We start from the raw sequence: 11,712 nt of genomic DNA, 5'->3' as shown, positions 1-11,712 counted from the left end.
GGTGTAGACCATCACTTCTTGGGAAAACCAAGTCCTCCTCACTTCACTCTCCATTCAATTCCTGATTCTCTGAACTTTCCTACCTCTTCCCCAGCAGTCTTGCAACCTCCCTACCCATACCATCGCTCCTTTTTTATGTATCAGACATCTCCCATTAGACTATAAGCTCCTTTGGGGTGTGGACTATCTTTTTCACATGGATTTTTATCCTTAGAGACAAGTTTGATGCCTGGAAAATAGAAAGTAGTTAGTAAGTACTCTATCTAGTCATCCTTCTAGCTGTCTTGTTTGTTGATCTTTCTCTGTATCTGTTTCTATATCCATTGATTTATCTATTTATGCATCTCACCTATGTATCATCTATCAAATTTATCTACTATCAATTTTATCTGTTACTAATAAAAATAGTAGACAAATAAGTCATTGACTACTACCAATCTGTCATTATATCTGTAGAAAGATTTAAAGAACACTAGCTCTTTCTACTAAACCATGCAATTTCTCTGTCTCTGTTTCTCTGTCTCTTTTTCTCTCTGTTTCTGTCTCTGTCTCTCTGTCTCTCTCTGTCTCTCTGTTTCTCTGTCTCTGTCTCTCTCTGTCTCTGTCTCTTTTTGTGTGTCTCTCTCCCTCCCTCTCTCCTTCCTTCCCAGTCTCTCCCTTTTTTAATAAAGTATTCCTTTATCAGGCTGCCTTTTTGTGTTGTGTCTTGTCCCTTGTCTTGTGACTAAAAAGGAAACACAGATGGAGTAGCTGATGTTACAAAGCTTATGATTCACCCAGTCACGGCCCATGACCCACAGTAATTGCCTAGTTCTCCATGGTCTCTCTCATTTAATAGTTTCATCTCCATTAACCAGCATTTGCATATCAATTCTCTTGATTTTCCTTTTAAAGTAATATGGATAAGTAGGTTATTGGCCTTAAGCAACACAAAGAACTAAAGCCAAATTTAGCTTAGTTTAAGGATCCCAGGACTGGGGAGAATGATCAATTCACAGAATCACGGTATCAGCTTCAGAAGGAAATTCAAAAGCCATGCAGTCCAGCTCAGTCTTGAATAGGAATTTTCTCAGTAACATTTCAATCTTGATGTCTCCTCCCATAAAACTGGTCCTTCAGTCTTTGCTGGAATACCTCCAATGAAAGGTGACTTCTCAAGGTAACCAATGCTACTTGGAATTGACTGTAAGTATCAGGGCTGATTGGATGTTCACATAGAACATTCCTCAGGACAACTCTGAGAAGAGGTTATTTCTGCTTGTATTATCTCAGTTTTATAGCACGGGAGTCTCAGGTTCTGAGAGGGAACGTAGTCAATTTTGGTCTTCAGGGCATTATGATATTAATGATATTAATAATGTACATGATTCTGAAGATACAAGGCAAAAATAAAGAAAAGAAAAAAAAAAAAAAAACCCTTACCCTGTATTTTACATTTTTTCCATAAGAATTTCTTAATTTACATATGTGAGTGAATAAAGATTATATATAAGGTAGAAATATCAATTCAGTATTCAAATGGAGAAACAGAGAGTGGAAAAAATGGATTTAGGAGGCTAATAAAGTAATTTATGTATTAAAAAAAGGTGATAAGGGCTGAGCTATGTGTGTCACTGGAGAGAAGTTTAGGGCTTCTCCACAACACCACACATTCTCAGATATATAGCTTCATTATGTCTATGGGCTAAGACATGCCTCAGCCGGTAGCAGACCTTTCGGTCATGAACATCTCCACACTGAGGTAGGTTGATATTCCAATGTAGACACATAGTATATTAGTCAATGGAACCTTATGAGAAGCCTCTATTATTGGCACATCATTGAGGTTAACAACTTTGTGGTCATTCTTTAGTCACTCTTCTTCAATTTCCTTATATCCAGGCAGTTATCAAGTCCTAGTACTTCTACCCTTACAGCATGCAGTATTTATCCAATTTTCTCTCCTCTCATATGGCCAGCAAAATAGTAAAAATTCTTATCATACTTCTCATGAGACTTGTAAATTTAGAGACATCTCCACTGCAAATGTTCATATGAACTATTTGTGTCTACCTTGTGGTAAAGCCTTCTGAGCATGTATTGGTCTCATCAGCCATAGTTGGGTACTTTGTACTTTGACCCCAACATAGTGATATCATTTTGGTCTTCTTTGAGAATGAAAAATAACCAACCAACCAATTATACTTCTAGTGGAATATTGCAATGCTTCCTAATTTGATCATCTCCAGTCTCTGATTAGTTCTCCATATAGTCGTTAATCTCATGCTCCTAAGGCTGCCATATTATACCTTTTCTTAACCAGATTGAATGACTTCCTCTTGCCCCTAGGAAATAACTCAGACTTCTATTCAATACTCTTTGCTATCTGACTCCTACCTTCCATTCCAAACTTCATTCATATTACTTTTCTATATTCATTATCTGTTCCAACCAAACTGAGCAGCTATCTTTATTTTTAATAGTATATTATTTTTTCTAATAACATGTAAAGACAATTTTAACCTTCACTTTTTATAAAATTTTGAGTTCCAAATTTTCTGCCTTGCTCACTCCTTCCTTCCCCCCCCAAGAAGGTAAGCATTTAATATAAATTATGTATGTGTACTCATGTAAAACATTTCTATATTAGCCATGTTGTGAAAGGAGAAAAAGAAAAAAACCTTAAAAAATAAAAAAAAGTGAACATAGTACACTTTGATCTGCATTCAGACACCATCAGTTATTTCTCTGAATGTGGATAGAATTTTCTATCATATGACTTTTGGAATCATCTTGGATCATTGTTTTGCTGAGAAGAGCTAAATCAATCATAGTTGGGTAATAGTGGATTGCATATAGGGCAGGAAGCATTCAGCAAACCAGCAGCAAGCCCTAACTCAGAAAACCAGTGAGAGATCCTGAGCCCCAGTGAGATGGAATAGGCAAATGGTAACACCCCATAGCCAGAGGAACCAACAGAATCCAGCTCTGAGGATCATCATGTGCTTCAGCACAGCCGTAGGCAAACAGGTATTCTCCAGCCACCAGATCTCCATGTGCTTCAGTGGAGCCCTGAGAAATGGAGAAACATCACACCTGGCCTCAGCACACATCTAACATGACCACTAGGACCCCATCTCAGTACCAGGTAAGCTATGACCCCTACGGTTTCCAGCAGCACCTGCCAACCCCCATGGCACAACCTGAGCATAGCACCAGTCATGAACACCCCCACCCCCACCCCTGCCGTGGTTCTCAGCACAATATTAGCATAACACCAGGTAAACAGCCAAGGCCTGCATCCTATGGCAGAAAAAGCCTGAGACAGTGTCCTTTGTATCCTGGGTGCAGAGCTCAAATCTAAAAGAAAGTGAAAAACATCAAAAAAATGAGGACAAACAACAAAAAAAATAAACATATATATGTATATACATATAAACAGACATAGACAGTTAGTATGGTGACAGGGAGGAGGAAGACAGAAACTCAGAATAGAACAACAATGACAAAACGCCTATGTGCAAAATCCCAAAGCACAACAGGAAGTGACCTCCAGCCCAGAAATAATTCATAGAAGAGCTCAAAATGGAATGTAAACATCCTGTAAGACAGGTAGAAGAAAAATGGGAAAGAAAATGAGAGTGATGCAAGAGAATTATGAAAAAAAAAACAGCTTAGAAAACTGCTTTAAAAGTGGAATTGGCCAAATGGAAAAACAGATACAAAAATCCACTGAAGAAGAGTACAATTGTCCAAACAGAAAAGAAAGTACAAAAACTAATTGAGGAAAATAACACCTTAAAAGCAAGTGAAAGTTATTACTCTACAAGACATCAAGAATCAAATCAAAAAATTCAAAACAATGAAAAAAATGGAAGAAATTGTAAAATACCTTCTGGGCATGTTACTGACCTGGAAAATAGATTCAGGAGAAGCAATATCAGAATCATTGGACTGCCTGAGAGCCATAATCAAAAGAAGGACCTGGACAACATCTTTCAAGCAATTATCAAGGAAAACTGCCCTGATGTCCTGAAACCAGACAGCAAAATAGGAAAGAAAACTCCAAGGAACATTATTACCAAATTTCAGAACTGTCAGGTCAAGGAAAAATACTGCAAGCAGACAGAAAGAAACAATTCAAATAACAGGGAGTCACAGTCAGGTTTAAACAGGACCTGGCCTCTGGAACATTAAGGAATGAGACATCATGGAAGGCAAAGGAGTTGGAGCTACAATCAATAATCGCTTACTTGGCAAAATTAAGCACCAAAGGGAAAATATGGTCATTTAATGATGTAAGATTAGTATCTTTCATAAGAAGACCAGAACTAAAAGAAAAATTTGACCTCCAACATCAAGATCCAAGAAAAGCATGAACAGGTAAACAGGGGAAAGAAAACATGATGTATTTAATAAAGCTAAACTATTCACATACCTACATGGGAAGATGATGGTTCTAATTCATAAAAAAAATGTATTATTTACAGTACAGCTACAACAATATATATAGACAGAAGGTATGTGTATAAGGAAAATTTGAGACAATGACATGAAAAATTAAGGGATAGAAAGAGGAGTACAATGAGTGCAGAAAGGAGGGGATAGGGAGAATGGGTTAAATCATTTCACATGAAGAGGCAGGAAAGGTGAGTGGGCAATGAACATTGATTGAACCTACTCTCATCAGTATTGGCTCAAAGAGAAAATCATATATCCCATCAGTTAAATATAGAAATCTATCTTCCCCAAGAGGGAGGGAAGAGGGGAAGGAATCAAATAAAGGAGAGGTGGGGGTTGACAGAGGGGAGGGCATATCAGCAGAGGTGGTAGGCAGAAGTGTGACACTAGTGAGGAGGGAAAGGGTGAAATACACACTTAGCAATCATAACTAGGAATATGAAAGGGATGAAGTGTCCCCGGAAATCGAAGCACTTATTACAGTGTAGCAAAACCTGGAATCCTACAATACGTTGTTTACAAGAAACCCAGAGGAAACAGATAGACACAGATTAAAGGTGAGGTGCTGGAAAAGCAGCTATTATACTTCACCTGAAGTTTAAAAAAAAAAAAAAACAAGCAAAAAACAAACAAACAAACAAAAAAAGAGGTAGCTAACCTGATCTCAGACAAAGATCGATCAAGCTTGACCATGTTCCCCAAACTAATATTATTGAAGGGAGAAGATAGATGTAATTCCATCCAGGAAATCCCTCTCTCTGAAGAAAACACAGTGGCTTGTAGCTTCAACTTCTTGCTTTCCCTCCTGGAATGAAATGGTTGTTCTTTTTTTTTTACATGAATTTTTCTTATTCATTTATTTTGATTCATCAGCAATCATTTCCATAAGCTTCTGAGTCGTAAATTTTTCTCCCTTTCTCTCCCTGCCTCTCTCCCCAAGACAGTATGCAATCTGATATAGCCTCTACATATACATTCCTACTAAACATATTTTCACATTAGTGATGGTGTAAGGAAAAATTAGAACCAAAAGGAGGAACCACCAGAAAGAGAAAACAAAACAAAACAGAAGAAGGAAAAAATAGCAAATAGTATGCTTTGATTTGCATTCAAACTCTGCAGTTCTTTCTTTGAATATGGATAGCATTTTCCATCATGAGACTTTTGGAGATGTCTTAGATTCTTGCACTGCTGAGAAGGGCTAAGTCTATTAATGTGACTGTTAGTCATCACGCAATGTGGCTGTTACTATGTGCAAAATCCTCCTGGTTCAGTTCACTTTACTGAGGATCAGTACCTACAAGTCTTTCCAGGTTTTTCTGAAGTCTGCACACTCATCATTTCTTAGAGCACAATAGTAACTCATTACATTTATATACAACTTATTCAGCCATTCCTCAATTGATGGGTATCCTCTCAATTTCCAATTCTTTGTCACCACAAAAAGAGCTGCTATAAATATGTTTATGTGTGCGAGTCCTCTTCCCATTTGTAAGATCTCTTTGGCATACAGCCCTAGATGTGCTATTGCTGGGTGAAAGGTTATGCACATTTTTATAGCCCTTTGAACTTAGTTCCAAATTGCTCTCCAAAATGGTTGGATCATTTCACAACTCCACCAACAATACATTAGTGTTCCAATTTTCCCACATCTTCTCCAACTTTTGCCACTTTCCTGTTTTGTCATCTTGGCCATTCTGATAGGTGTGATGTGGTACCTCAGAGTTTTTTTGATTTGCATTTCTCTAATCAATAGTGATTTAAAGCATGTTTTCATATGACTATAGATGGTTTTAATTTCTTCATCTGATAACTGCCTACTCATATCTTTTAACCATTTATCAGTTGAGGAATGACTTGTATTCTTACAAATTTGACTAAATTTTCTATACATTTTAGAAATGAGGTCCTTATCAGAGACAATGGTTGTAAAAATTATTTCCTAATTTTCTACTTTCCTTCTAATCTCATTTACATTGGCTGTGTTTACACAAAAACTTTTGAATTTAATGTAATCAAAGTTATCTGTTTTCCATTTCATACTGTTCTCTATCTCCTGTTTGGACATGAATTCTTTTGGTCTCCATAAATCTCATAGGTAAACTATTCCTTGCTCTCCCAGTTTGCTTATAGTATCAGCCTTTATATCTAAATCATGCAAACATTTTGACTTTATTTTGGTATATGGTGTGAGATTTATTCCATGCCTAGTTTCTTCCATACTCTTTTCCAGTTTTCTCAGCAGTTTTTGTCAAAGAGAGAGTTACTATCCCAGAAGCTGGGGTCTCTGGGTTTATAAAACAGTAGATTACTGTAGTCATTGATTGCTGTGTTTTGCATACCTAACCTATTCCACTGATCCACCACTCTATTTCTTAGCCAGTATGGACTAGTTTTGATTTGATGATATCAGCGTAATTAATCATATTGATAACAAAACTAACAAAAAACATATGATGATCTCAATAGATGCAGAAAAAGCTTTTGACAAAATACAACACCCATTACTGTTAAAAATACTGTAGGGCACAGGAAAAAATGGAGCCTTACTTAAAATAGCAAGTAACATCTACCTAAAACCTTCAACAGGCATAATATGTAATGGGGACAAGCTAGAAACATTTCCAATAAGATCGGGGCTGAAACAAGGTTGTCCATTATTACCACTGTTGTTCAATATTGTACTGGAAACATTAGCATTAGCAATAAGAGAAGAATAAGAAATTGAAGGTATTAGAATAGGCAAAGAAGAAACAAAACTATCACTCTTTACAGATGATATGACGATAAACTTAGAAAATCCCAGAGAATCAAGTCACAAACTACATGGAATAATACACAACTTTAGTAAAGTTACAGGCTATAAAATAAACCCACATAAATAACTGGCATTTCTTTACACTACCAACAAAGCCCAATGGCAAGAGATAGATAGACAAATTTCATGTAAAGTTACTGTAGACATTATAAAATATTTATGAGTGTACATACTGAAACAAATGCAGTAACTATATGAATACAATTACAAAACACTTTTCGCACAAATAAAGTCAGATGTAAATAATTGGGAAAAAAATCAGTTGCCCTTGGGTAGGCCCAGCTAATATAGTAAAAAAGACAATTCTATCTAAGCTAATTTACTTATTCAGTGCCATACCAAATTACCAAAAAATATATATTTTATAGAGTAAGGAAAAATAATAACAAGATTCACTTGCAATAGAAAAAGGTCCAGAATATCAAGGGAACTACTGAAAAGATAGGCAGTGTAAGAAGGCCTAACCATTACAGGCCTTAAATTGTATTATAACATCATTCTTGAAGAAGGGTAGGGAAAAAATGGTTATAGGTGTCAATCCTGCCTCCCTTTGATAAAGTCAATGAGATCCCCACACTATGGGTGTGGGATAGCTCTTGCTACCTAAGAACTAATTCAACAAAGATAAGACACTAAAATTAAAAGAAAATTGGGAAGATTTTCTGTAGAAGGGAGGATTTTAGGTGGAATTTGAACAAAAACAAGGAAACCGTGAGGTGAAGATGCAAAGCTAGAGCTTTCTATACATGGAAGACAGTTTATTGAAATGTCTGGATTGGGGAGATGAAGTATCTTAATTGAAGAACAGAAAGGAAAGGACTGTTACTGAATCACAGAGTCTTTTGGGGGAAGGAGCATAATATCCAAAAATACTAAGGGTGGGGCAGAGCCAAATTGGAGGAGTCAAAGTAGTGACTTACTTGAACTGTCCCCCAAATCCCTCCAGATACCTATAAAATAGACCTAATTTCTAAAGAATCAGAACACACAAAAAGACAGAGGGAAACAAATTTCCAAATCAAGACAGCCAGGATGGTTGATCAGAAAGGTATATCATGCCGATCAGTGTGGCGTGGGTGCACAGGCTTCAGTGAACCTGGAACAGGTCTCAGAGCACTGAATCGCAGGTAGCTGTGGCAGTTTCCAGACCTTTCAAACCATGAAAGCCAAAAACAACTTAGAAGGTCAGTGGGAAAATTCTGTTTCTGTTGTGCTGATAGAGAAGCATGGTGGCCTCAGCTCCATTCCCGGGGCATGGCCCAGGGTGGTAGCTGCCTCCTGATCTTCTGGTCCAAAGACTGAGGGGGAAAGAAGTGGCTGTTTTGAGGAGGATTGAAGGGATCTCTCTTCTGGTGCAGGATTCTGTTTGCTTGGATCAGGGTCACAGTTTTGGGTGGTTGTCCTGGGGCAAGGAGGAGTGCTGGCATGGTGGAGCTTGTAGTAGCTGTGGAGAGAAAATCTTCCTCACAGTTCCAAGGCAGAAAAGAGTGCTTGTGGTCAGTCACAGAGCAGAGCAGAGCAGAGCACAGGACAGGAAAGGAGTAAACACCTCACCTTTGATCATAGCACCTTGGAGAACTGAAAATTTACACGTCCCTATAAGTATCTCTAAAAACAGCTGCACAAAACTCCTGAAGTTTGGGACAGTACATTCTCCACACTGGAAACAGACTCCTACCATAACAAAGAGTTTGTAACTCAAGTAATTGTCCTGGATCATGAGCAATCAGCACAAAAAGAGTCAGACTATATTATAGTACTTTGGTGACAAAGAAGATCAAAATCTACAACCAGAAGAAGACAACAAAGTAAAAGCTCCTACATCCAAAGCCTCCAAGAAAAATATGAATTGGTCTCAGGCCACGGAAGAGTTCAGAAAGGATTTTATGAAGCAAGTAAAAGTAGAGGAAAAACTGGTAAAGGAGACCCAAAAAATAGTGAAGAAAATAACAAATTAAGAAATAGACTAACCCAAATGGCAAAAGAGGTCCAAAAAGACAATGAGGAGGAGAATGCCCTAAAAAAACAAAATTGGCCAAATGGAAAAGGAAGCCCAAAAATTTACTGAAGAAAATACTTCCTTAAAAATTAGAATAGAACAATTGGAAAATAGTGACTTTATGAGAAATCAAGACAATGTAGGACAAATCCAAAAGAATGAAAAATTAGAAAACAATGTGAAATATCTCATTGGAAAAACAACTGACCTGGAAAATAGATCTGGGAGAGAGAATGTAATAATCATTGGACTATCTGAAAGCCATGATCAAACAAAGAGCCTAGACATTACGTTTCAAGAAATTATCAAGAAAAACTGCCCTAATATTTTAGAAGCAGAGGGCAAAAAAGAAATTGAAAGAATCCACTGATCTCCTGCTGAAAGAGATCCCCAAAGGAAACCTCCTAGGAATATTGGAGACAAATTCCAGAGTTCCCAGGATAAGGAGAAAATATTACAAGCAGCCAAAAAAAAAAAAAAAATTCAAGTATTGTTGAAACACAATAAGGATAACACAAGATTTAGCAGCTTCTACATTAAGATACAGGAGGGCATGGAATATAATATTTCAGAGTGCAAAGGTGATAGTATTACCAAGAATCATCTACCAAGCAAAACTGAGTATAATCCTTCAGGGAAAAAAAAAATGGTCATTCAGTGAAATAGAGCACTTTCAAGCATTCCTGATGAAAAGACCAGAACTGAAAAGAAAATTTGACTTTCAAATACGAGACTCAAGTGGAACATGAAGAGGTAAACAGGAAAGAGAAATCATAAGGGACTTATTAAGGTTGAACTGTTTACATTCCTGCATAGAAAGATGATATTTATAACTCATGAGACCTTTGTCAGTATTAGGGTATTTGGAGGGAAAAAATATGTATGTATATATATAGTTATATTTATATACATATATATATATATAAACATATATACACACATAGATAGATACATACTTACATATATGCATGCATACATACATACATACATACAAACATGCAGGACACAGGGTGAGTTGAAGATGAAGGTGTCATATCTGGAGAATAAAAATAAGAGGCGAGAGAGAAGGGAGAAGTAGAAAGGGAGAGGTAGAATAGGGTAAATTATCTCACAAAAACCAGAAAAGAAATGGCTCTTATAGTGGAGGGAAAATGGGAAGGTGAGAGGGAAGGAGTGAATCTTATTCTTGTAGGATTTGGCTAAAGGAGGGAATAACATACATACTCAATTTGGTATGGAAAGCTGTCTTACCCTACAGGAAAAAGAGGGGAGAAGGGGAGAAGAGAGCAGGGGAATAATAAAGATGAGGGCAGATTGGGAAAGTGGGTAACTAGAAGCAAACACTTCTGAGGAGCGACAAGGCCAAAAGAAAGAATAGAATAATTTGGGGGGGCATTAAGATAATTAGAGTTAGCTTTTTACAAGATGACTACTATGGAAGTGTTTTGCATCACTGCACATGTATAACCTATATTGAGTTATTTGCCTTTTCAATGAGGGTTGGTGGGGAGGGAGGGAGAAAACTTGGAACCTAAAGCTTTAAAAACACATATTTAAAAAAATGTTTTCACGTGCAAGTGGAAATGGGGTAAAGAAATCTATGCTGCCCTACAGGAAAGTAGAAGGGGAAGGAGATAAGAGAAGGGGAGGAGAGATAGAAGGGAAGGCAGATGAGAGGGAGGGATGTTCAGAATGCATGCCATCTTGGGTTTCGGGTAGGGTTGAGATGGGGTGAAAACATGGGCCTCAAAATCTTGTGGAAGTAAATGTTGAAACTAAAAATAAATAAATAAATAAAAATAATATTAGAATAAATAAAAAAATAAATAAAAATAAAAATACTGGAAACTGTGGGCGAGGACGTAAAGGTCCCTAGAGCCAAACAGATTTCATATTTTACCTGCTTCTAACCCTTAGGAGATGATTCATATTACTTAGTTAATAGCAATTGTTAATAGTAAAATAAATTGTAGGAAATCATCCTAATCTTTGTCATCATCTTCATCATTGTGATGACAACTGGTTTTTATATAAGAGTATTTGGTTTGAAAAAGTCTTTGTAAGATACATCATTTGAGCTTCATAATATCCCTGTGAAATGATTACCATAGATATTATTAGTAATATTATTCTCATTTAAAACTGAGGCTCACATTGTTTAAGAAATTGACCCATGGTCACGACAATTGTTTATGTACATGAAAGATTTCAATAAGGGTCTTCCTCATTCCAAATCCAAAGCATAATCCTCTATGATATGTCATTTGAAGAGTCTAAGTACACACACACACACACACACACACACACACAAATACACACACAATTGGCAGATAAGTACACTGAGGCTTAGAATGGAGAAGAACCATGTCCAAGACCACATACTTTGTGGCTGAGCTTGAGCTGCAACTTGAGATTACTTGCTCCAATGCTGGTGTCATTTTTGGTGGTAAAATGA

General features: G+C 36.9%; 1 pseudogene; it reads left to right on the top strand.

The window, feature by feature from the left end:
• The first annotated feature begins 1,691 nt into the window (after positions 1 to 1,691).
• Positions 1,692 to 11,712, top strand: part of LOC110222662 (E3 ubiquitin-protein ligase Mdm2 pseudogene) — a 147,291-nt pseudogene continuing 137,270 nt past the window's right edge.

The sequence above is a fragment of the Phascolarctos cinereus genome, unplaced genomic scaffold (genome assembly GCF_003287225.1).
Source record: "Phascolarctos cinereus isolate Bilbo 61053 unplaced genomic scaffold, phaCin_HiC Scaffold_2;HRSCAF=192, whole genome shotgun sequence".
Classification (NCBI taxonomy): domain Eukaryota; kingdom Metazoa; phylum Chordata; class Mammalia; order Diprotodontia; family Phascolarctidae; genus Phascolarctos; species Phascolarctos cinereus.
The sequence above is the reverse complement of the archived record's forward strand: the minus strand, read 5'-3'. Positions and strand labels throughout refer to the sequence as shown.